The sequence below is a fragment of the Vespula pensylvanica genome, chromosome 25 (genome assembly GCF_014466175.1).
Source record: "Vespula pensylvanica isolate Volc-1 chromosome 25, ASM1446617v1, whole genome shotgun sequence".
NCBI classification, from domain to species: Eukaryota; Metazoa; Arthropoda; class Insecta; order Hymenoptera; family Vespidae; genus Vespula; species Vespula pensylvanica.
This window is the reverse complement of record NC_057709.1, coordinates 1,794,806-1,804,687: the sequence shown is the minus strand read 5'-3', so window position 1 is coordinate 1,804,687 and position 9,882 is coordinate 1,794,806. Positions and strand designations below refer to the sequence as shown.

General features: G+C 26.1%; 1 long non-coding RNA gene across 2 annotated transcripts in view; it reads left to right on the top strand.

Annotated features, from left to right (window-relative positions):
* The first annotated feature begins 801 nt into the window (after window positions 1-801).
* LOC122637235 overlaps window positions 802-9,882 on the top strand; it is a 24,624-nt gene continuing 15,543 nt past the window's right edge. The window contains exons 1-2 of one of the 2 annotated variants that reach the window (XR_006329188.1): window positions 802-991; window positions 1,244-1,374. This is a non-coding gene — a long non-coding RNA (uncharacterized LOC122637235). Of the gene's footprint in view, window positions 992-1,088; window positions 1,375-9,882 lie in introns of those variants that run through there. The other variant, XR_006329187.1, reaches the window with a different exon arrangement.

The following is a 9,882-nucleotide window of genomic DNA, read 5'->3' as shown; positions in this document are numbered from 1 at the left end:
TATAAAAGATATATCGTTCCAAGAAACCAACTAATATCTCGAGTTAAAACCATTTAATAATTTATAGAAATATTCTACTTTCCGTTATACCGGAAATTTAATGACTTGATTTTTCTTATGTAACTCCCTATAGTTTTCGTCGTAACCAAATATTTTACTTATCTATAAGAAATTATTAAACAAGTATAAGTCCAATAAGATAATAATTAACCAAATTAATTTCACGAGAAAAGATTAATATTACAAAAAATTATTAATATTTTATTTATAACTTATATCAAACCATAAAAATAATTGATATGTATTTCGTCTAATGTTAATCCTAATTAAAAGAAATAAATTTGGCTAAAAATTCGTTTTTTATCTCTTACGATTTGCCAGTTACTAAATAAAATCGAAAAGTAGACCAATTTCAATGGTCGAATTTATCTTCTTGTACTAGATTTGCACAACAAAATAAAATTGCGTAATATATAACACATACCTTGCGTAATATACACTCTAAATATCTCGAAAATTGTATACTTTTCTGAATTTGCGGATTCGGAATCTTCTCTTATAACTTATATATCTTTATTATAATGTACAGATGTATCACCCACAGACCGTCCATACGCGTTCTTTTTGGCGGGCTTCTCAGGTGTCTTGATTTGAACGTAGAGTCAAATGATGTGTTCTCATTGGTTCATTTATCGCTTTGTGGTTGATCAACTGTGCGTGTTTTGTTTTATATCGGTAACGGCAGTATCCTGACACCAAACGTCTGCTAGTTTGCGTTTACATGCGTGTAAATAGGTTAGTATTTATATTCGGAAGAAAGTATTCTTGAGTAATGTTGCTGTTTGATTTATACGTTCATAAGATTAATTAAGAGATTAAAGACGATTCTCTCGAGAAATTATTGAACAAACGTATCTTTTTCCTAGATCATTATATTTACTTCGATATTATCTATGATACAGTGTAGAAAGTGCCATTTAGTAAGCAGAAGGTAACCTTGATTTTTTATTATAAAATAATATTTGCAATTTTTATTTTGTTCTTATTTTACTTTTTTATTTTTCCTATTTAATTAATGACCAAGCAGTAATATTCTTCCTGTTTATGATGTGAATGCAATTTTTCCTGTTTTAACTTGGTTATATTTTGATTCTTATTAATTGTTATATTTGACTATGACAAATGTTTGAGAAAGTAAAAAATAAAGCAAATCGGTACTACAGAACTTATCTTATTATTTCAGAAGTTGCTAGCAAAGTTAGGATTGGAACTTCATTCAATTCATCAACAACACACTTCTACATCTTGTACATCTTCAAGTTTCTGAAAAATAAGACTAGTGAAGTCTGATCAAGTGTATTCAAATAAGACTTCGTAACTTATAAATGTATTGATATAATTATAAATCTGATTTATATATCCTCAATTTGATATTAAAAGATTTTATAATTTGTAATTTGCAATAGAGGAAGAATAAATATCATTAAAGAAGTAGGTAAAAGAAATGCGTTTGTTTATACAGTTCAATAATTTTTTGTAAAAATTGTATAAGCCATGAGCAATATTTTAAATCAGATAAGTACAAGGATAATGAAAAGAATGGAAACACGTCTTCGATGGAAAGGCCACAACTTCAGAAGAAAACCTGTTTCATAGATTGTTTTTCGATGGAAAGATTATTGAGGCTTGTCTCCCAAATAGCACCATTAAAGAACTATTACAATTTCAAGGTCAAGATATATGATTCAACGAATGTAACCTAAATGTTATCAAAAAAGCTGCTTCACAATCTTCTTCTATATAGTATCAATGGACTACAGCCTGTTTCCAAACATTTCTTCAAGCGATTGGTGTAAATATATAACAGTTGAAGCAAAGCTTTATATACAAGAATTCTTTACCTGAGCCTGTTACATAGCCTGTAAGATCACATTAGAGAGTTTTTACTGAAAAGTAAATTTTTATTTAAACTATTCTTTACTCACAATTTTTGAAAAGCTTTATTTTTTTTAACATATTATTCGTTTTATCAGCAACTATTTAGGTTTATTTTAACTTTTCTATAGTTCATTTATAACATTTTTCTAATACTAAATCACTAAATTATGGAGATATAGCGAAATAGGTAGAAGCAGAGTTAGAAAATGGAGCAATAAATTTATGAAGTATATATAAGTAACCTGCATATTTCATTAAGTTAAATGTTACAATTTTTTAAAAAATGGATCATGAAGTTCACAAATTTAGCAATAATGGGATAGGTCATTTGTAAAACTTAGCATATCTTATCATTTTCTATTTCATACTGCTATTATTTTTTACTTATATTTAGAATTCGAAGGTGTGTGTATTTATTATTTATAATTTCCAATTGTTTTGAATAACATGAAACGAAATTGTAATTATGATGAATTGCAGTATTGGAGTTGCATCTTTGAAGGTAGTTTTTTTATAATAAAGTTGTTAATATGAGCGATAAAACAAATCCATAAAATTATTTAGAAACATATTATTTTATTAATATAACTCATATAACCAATCTAATACTAGAAGTGAATTAAAAAACTTCATGTATAAGGAAAAGAGGAAATATGAAAATCAGTGAGTATGATAGAGAAATAGAGAATACTATATATATGTTTACGTTTATAGATTGATTTGCAGAAGTAGAAATGACAGAAGTGCCGATAATAGAGTATGAACAAGAAATAGCCTTTAAGAATATCATGAATCTCTCACTTATTTGGGAGTTTTACTATTGTGAAAATATATTTATTATAAAACGAACAGGATCTAATGGAAAATTTTTGATGGATTTAATATAAATGCTCATCTATCTATTTAAAATATTGATAAATTATTAGATTTACAATTATTTTAATTAAAATTATTAGTTTTTGTATTAATCGGTTTAATACAGATCACTTATATTATGTATTGATAATTTATTAATATTGATCATTAAGTTACTTAAATTACTGATTAAAAATATTGATTCAGTAAATGGAAACTTTTAGGTAAATTTATTTAATCTAAAGAAGTTTCACTTTTATCATGTGTTATGTATTAATCGTGTGTACTGCATTAAATAATCATTCGAGAAAAAAAGAAATAATATAGAGTGTTCTAATTGAGAATTTATGGAAGACGTGGCATTATGTATAGAACGTATTAAAAATGACGAATGGATTACATTATCCATCCAATAACTGGTAGTTCCTATGTTAAAATTGAGAACACTGAATAATATTATCAACAATATTATAAAAAGACAGGAAACTTTCAGCGATATTCTTTGTCTGTTGTAAGTCAATTTCAAAATTTTAATTTAATGATTCTCCGGTTTATCGATGTAGTTTTCAAGTATTCGAATGGAAACATCGAATATTTAAAAATAATTAACAAAACGCGTATTCCAAATAAGAAAGGGGAAACGTCACGAAAACGAGTAAAACTTTGCCTGTGACAGATATTCCCCGATCAAAATTCGTGCTCTTGTATCGTAAGGAAATTTTTTGGCTTGCGTGAAAAATTTTCCAATAAAAATATATCTCATTCCAAATTTTTCATTGATATGTTATTTGAAAGGTTTACAAAGATTGAACAGATATTAAACAAAAGAAAACATCAATTATATATATTCATTATAATCCATCAAAGTGAATTTTTATTCGATATAATAAATAATATAATCTTTTTTCGAAATATTTTTTAAATTGTCGATAATACTTCATCTTGAAATGAACGATTGTTCATTAGAATTCAAAACAAATTTTTTTTTCGAAACGAAGAAAATTGAACATGTAGTATACTATTTCGAAAAATGTGATTAAAAAAATGATTACCTTTGATTTTCGTATTTATTTGTAAGTGAGAACTAGAAATCATTTGGATCAAGAAAAGAAAGAAAGAGACAGAAAGAATTTCGATCAACTTGTTCAGAATTGTTCACAGTTCTCGTAAATTTCATATAAAATGTGAAATTTTATTGTCCATAAAAATACTATAAAAAATTTTACTCATAAAAATCTTCTCTTCAACTATTATTTATAGTCATATCATGAATTGCATATATTATTCGCAATTTATTATACTTTATTATCAGAATAAATATTTTTAATTTACTTTTGCAGCTTGATATCGTAAATTTACTATCACAAATTTATTCATAAGTTCATAAATTTTTTAATGATTAATGCATCATTAAAATGTAATTTATTTTTTAGGAATTAAATTTAATATCACACAATAATACATAGTATACACATAGTTTACACGGTCAACATAAAAGTACATAAGTTATTTATTGTATTTAAGAATGAATTTTAATTACTAATGAAACGGAGCACGCAATAGTGACTTAAAGAAAAAATTAAGACTAAAAGAAGAGAAGGAAGAAAACTAAAAATAATTTATAAATAGAATAATAATAATAATAATTTGAATTGAATCCTTATATATCCCAAATGTACAAAATTGCGTCGATTCGTTCATAAATTCTATCACGTTAAAAATTATTTTTAAATTGAATAATTTTTAAATCGAATTGAATGGAATCGGATTTAAATAGAATAATTTATGGAAAATATAAAAATGTTTTTGAATGTCGAAAATTGCTAATAAACTATATTATTTTGTTTTTTACAGAATTATGTTCAATTTATTAAAACACAGATTTTTCGTTTTATAAAATTATTTAAATGGTTGAATTGATTCGATTGTTGAACAATTTCGTCAAACATTTGCGAGATTATTGTATTTTCAATTTCATACGAATTGCTTCTCATGATTTAATAGAATTATCTTTATATGATAAAAAAGTATCTAAATTAGACAGTATAAGAGAATATATCGATTATAAATATAAACTAAATTAAGAAACGAATCAAATCTTTACATAATATAACTTATGAACATGATAAATATAATATAAATATATTTACTCAAGTAAGAACTTTCCCTATTCTTCTATACAAAATTTTTTGTTTAACAATTACAAAAACGCTATAAAAAAAATCTACATACATATGGATTAAAAATGTCTTTTAATTATTATAAATACTTTGAAAATTTAATAAAAAAAATTGTTTTGTCTACAAATATGGAAAAAACGATAAATACGTAAGAAGAAAATAGATGAATGGAATTATAAATAGAAGATGAGAATAGCAGAAGAATGAGAGAATAATATTGAAATAATAATGATTAAAAAACGAATAACCTAAGAAAAGAATTTACTACGCGGTCTGTGTAGGTAACTAAGTAACTTTCCTCTTGTTTTTATTCTTTTTAAATGAACGTGAAGAATGAAGAATGAAAACGAAGAAAAATAAAGAAAGCGTCGACTTAATTGATTAATGAAAAAAGAATACAGACAAAAAACCAAAGAAAAAAAGAAATAAAAAGAAAAGCTAAAGAAGAAAATTATTGCATCTAAATATTTTTTCGTTTAAAGTGCGAATAGGAAGCAAAAGAAAAAGTGAGGAGAGAAGATTAAATTTTCATATCTTACTTTCATAACTCTATTTATTGCTCCTTCGTAGGAGGATTGCTTGTGACTGACGATAATAATTCCCTGGATTCTCCTTCGAATAGTTATCGATCGTTGCCAAGTATGAAAGACAGACAGAGAGGGAGAGAAAGACAGAGAGAGAACTTATTTTCGAAAGTTTATTTCCAAGTCACAACATGAATTTAACTTAAACTCGTACCGTTCATTATCCTTCTCTCTTCTTTCCCGAGTAATGTATAATTATGTTCGGTCATAAGTTAAAAGTTTAAGACGCATAATGTCTCTTTGAAAATGGTGATGATATATGAGGTGGTGAAGAAAAAAAAAGTTTTAATGATACACCATGCGAAACTTTTCAACGATGACGACGACGATGATGTAGACGATGTTTTCATCACGGGTGGCAATTAGATATCTGGAATTTTAAACTTTTCAAACGTATAACTTTCTGCGCCATAGAACTTCGAATTTTTCTTTTTTTTTTCTGTTCCTTCATTTTCGTTTGCTTTCTTCTTATTCACTATGTTCTTTTTTTGCGATAGCATCGAATAACACGTTTCGTAGCAGTGTAAAAAAATTGAAATCGTCGAGTTAATGAAAGCTATAATATATTGTGTATCATGTCGTGTGATTGTCCATTGTGCTTGTTTTATGATTGTCGAAAAAAAAGAGTAATGAAAGGAAATATAAAGTTGATACGGAGAACAAAGAAATTTCTGAACGGAAATAGTAATTTGCTATACTTATGGTATAAGTATATTTTAATCCGAATTAAAACACAAACGATGTAATTGCTTAAGTACGTATGTGTTTCTTTTTTTTTCTAATTTTTTATTTTTAACTTAGATCCTATTAATCATATCGAAACAGGTTTTAGCCATGCTTATTGTACTTGTGTCTTGATGCGAGTCATAAATGTTTTCTCGTGATCATTTCTACTATCTATTATTAAATCCATGTACTACAAGAGTCAACCGAGAGAAAGAAAGAGAGGAGAAAGTTTGTATCGTTAGTTACTACGGAACAAAAAAGAAAAAATAGGATATTCGAGGAATCATTTATGATCGTATCATCGTTTCGTTTACAAAATGGTACTTATTAACTTCTTTTTTCTTTTCTTTTTTCTTTTTCTTTTTTCTTTTCCTGTCTTCTATCGGGAGAAAAGAAATATTAAAAAATATATATATATATATATATATAATATATATTTCTGTATATATATCATTTAGAAATATTTGTTATTTTTATTTTTTAACGAATAATATTATAATATTTTTACCATCATAAAAATATATATTTTATATATATATATATATTATATACAGAAGATATTATATATTCTTATGTATTATATATATTTATTACACTAATTTTATGTGCGATAAAATGTGTAAGATTACCTATCAAGCCAACTACTCTACTTTGGTTATTTATTATTTTTTTTATGGTTTTCGTCGTTCTTGTTCGTGTTTTTACTATTATTATATTTGTTGTTGTTATTATTGTTATTATTGTTTTATTATTATTATCGATATTATTATTATTATTATTATTATTATTATTATTATTATTATTATTATTATCATTATTATTTTTTTTTTCAAATGGATATTAATTCCATTGATCAAATAAATTTAATAAAATAATTATGATGGAGAATAAAACGTGAATAATTAATAATTATCATTTCTTGTAATATTTATTTCAGTCATCAGAAACTCATCTTACGGATATCAATTGCCATATATAGTTTGGCTGTTAATTGAATCAAATGATTTGATATTACACAACTGCCTTTTCTGCTATCAATTTATTATTATACCAAGTATCGTATTCGATTCCGTTGATACTGACTATCTTTTCGTTAATTTGGTACTTCAGATCAATGGATTATTTTCTGCATTGTCTTGCAAAGTCAAACTTGTATTGAATGATCCATATGATCAATAATGTCGTCCGAAAGATCTAATCGTTAAACAGGTACCAGACGACTGATGATTAAATGAAAGAAAATAATTAATAAATAATATATAAATAGTTAAATTAAACTTCTTGTTGTGTGTTCGCGTCAGTTTTCTTTTAAACTTAACCAATCGTTTCTTTCCGAATTCATTATGTTTTTTTATTCAATTGTTTATTAACGTTTGTTATTAGATGTACGAAACAACAACGTATCAATGGAACTTGAATCGAGTAACGTTTAACAATAAATTGGAGAACGAAAGATCGTCCAGCAAGACAGTGATAAAAATAGAAAAAGTATTTGAAGGGACCGTAGGGAGTGGATAATAAATACACTGAAAGTTTTTTTTTTCATTTTCGGAACTCTCTGTAACTTCCTTATGATTCTTCGTCTTCCCGAATTATTCATCTTCTTTTTTCTGTTTGCATCGCATTTATCTTACATTCTTACTGTCTAAATTCCGTCCCTCGTATCGCTTTTTTATCTTTTTTTTCTATTCTTTCGGATAGGCAACTCTATCGTTGAAACTTCGTTGTTATTTCATACATTTGATAATCGAATTTTCTACATTTGATTGCATGGATAGGTAAATTATTTGTTTTTTTTTTTTTTATAGGTGAACATTTGTAGATTGAGGAAACTATTTCTTATGTAAAAACTTAATGATTCGAATTGACATGTGTATTCTAAGAAAGAATTATCAGCGAGCGTTGGTATAATGTATGCAGTGGTATAATAATGACGATGTGGTTGAAGCTCCACGCTAAGCGAAGATTTGCCTTTAGTTTATACGATTTTTAATTTTTTTTCTTTAATAATGTAGATCGCCCACAATACTTTCTGCAAACAGTTTAAACGATTCTGAAATTTCATTCATGAATGTTTTTCCAGCGAAAAAAGGAGACGGCGACACTCACTATTACTGCAGAATAAAAAAAATAAATAAAACGGTATCCAATTTGTTATGTGGTTGAATTTTAGCCTTCCACGCATCTCGCTGTCATTTAAGATTTAAGCGGTCGAAATGAAATATACGAAAAGTATGGTGGAGCATCGACGTTATTAAAATGAAATTGTTGAAAATCATTAACACCGGAAATAAGAAAAATCCTTGCTAAATTCGATTATACGTAGAAAGTTGTAAAAACAATATTTTATTTGTTAAAAATTATTACTTACATGCGAAGAGGATTTACTGAAGTGGATAATTAGCAAATAGAATCATATTTTATTATGGCAAAGAACGCGACTCAATAATAACTCAATAATTCGTAATATCGATTACGGTGTAATCGACTAATAATTATTGCTGACAATTGAATTGAAAAATTGAAAAATTAAATTTCATTGTAAATACCGAACGGAATCTGAACATAACCGAAACAGTCGTACGGCTAAGTTAAAATCATTCATTAAAGTTAGAACATTAGGAAGAGACAAAAAGCAAGTAGATGATCAACTGGAATGCCCTACCTAACCGAAAATTCGAATAAGCTTGTACTTATATTCCGCTTTTAAAAGTGCTGAAAAAAAATGTTGGAAAATTTATAAAAAAATTATCGTCGGTATCTGCTAGACGTTGATTGTTTCTTTTCTCGCGGAAAGTGAAAATTGCATTTTACAAACAATATCAGAATCTATACAAAGCAAAGACTTCTGAAAAACTGGTGAAACGATTATTCAAACTGTAAAGCAATTAGTTCGACAGAATCGTTGGATTTTAGAGGTCCATTTCACAAAAATTACGATGTCAACTTGGCATTAGACTCGATTATCGACCCTATTGCTAACTGGATTTCGCCATCGATGTAAATTATATTTAAATTTGAACCTTTAAAATATGAGTATGTATTTTACAAATTTTATTATAACAATTTTTCTTATTAATTAAATCGAACAAATACGTTATAATAAGACCGATTATAGTTTTGTAAATTATACTAAAATTTTCGAGTGCAATATGATTGGTATCTAATTGGAATCGAAATTTATGATTTCTTATCAAATTATTAATAAAAAATTGAAATGTTACGTTCCACTAAGATTATAAAATTGTTTTTATGGAAAAATTTTTGATTCCTCGAATATTATTCAAAAAAGTTATTTAAACAATATTTTGTTCAGAAAAATAAAAATATTTTAAATATTATAAAAAAGGTTATAAGATAGTGCGAATAATGAAATTTTGCCTGAAGAATTGCAGTAGATGATGGAATTACAACAGTAAATACATTTTTCGATAAAGTTATTTGTTACACCATCAAAGATGTGCTGCGTACATTTTTTTCTTTCTTTTTAAATAGAAACTGAATGATTTGTTTACAAACTCCGTAATAATTTTAATACTACCTTTAGTAATTCAAATAATGTGATTATATGCATTTATTGCAAACTATATATTTAACAT